General features: G+C 57.9%; 1 protein-coding gene across 1 annotated transcript in view; it reads left to right on the top strand.

The window, feature by feature from the left end:
* FKBP8 (FK506 binding protein 8, 38kDa) overlaps window positions 1–316 on the top strand; it is a gene marked incomplete at both ends in the record, with an annotated part of 3,725 nt that overhangs the window by 2,991 nt on the left and 418 nt on the right. The window lies entirely within an intron of this gene.

The raw sequence follows: 316 nt of genomic DNA, 5'->3' as shown, positions 1-316 counted from the left end.
TGCTGGGCTCACCGGTGCTTCTTGCTGCTTTTTGGGAGCCTGCGAGCTCCGTGCAGAATGCAGAGCTCTCTTCTGCAGCTCTCCCTGCAGCCCAGGCGTTGCTGCTGCTTGGCACAGCCAGGCAGGTACCGACACGCTCGCGGGTCTTGCTGCAATCCCGTCTCACTCCGGGCTGAGTTGAAGCCTGCTTTCCCAGCCTGCTTCCAGACAGAAAAAGTGGGAGAGCTCGAGCTCTGTCCTCAAGGCAGACACTTTTCCGTCTTGATTAAAGGATAAAATCCTTTTCCTCATGTCTGGCAGCAGCCCTGGGCTCTGC

The sequence above is a fragment of the Pterocles gutturalis genome, unplaced genomic scaffold, assembly GCF_000699245.1.
Source record: "Pterocles gutturalis isolate BGI_N339 unplaced genomic scaffold, ASM69924v1 scaffold25037, whole genome shotgun sequence".
Lineage (NCBI taxonomy): Eukaryota > Metazoa > Chordata > Aves > Pterocliformes > Pteroclidae > Pterocles > Pterocles gutturalis.
The sequence above is the reverse complement of the archived record's forward strand: the minus strand, read 5'-3'. Positions and strand labels throughout refer to the sequence as shown.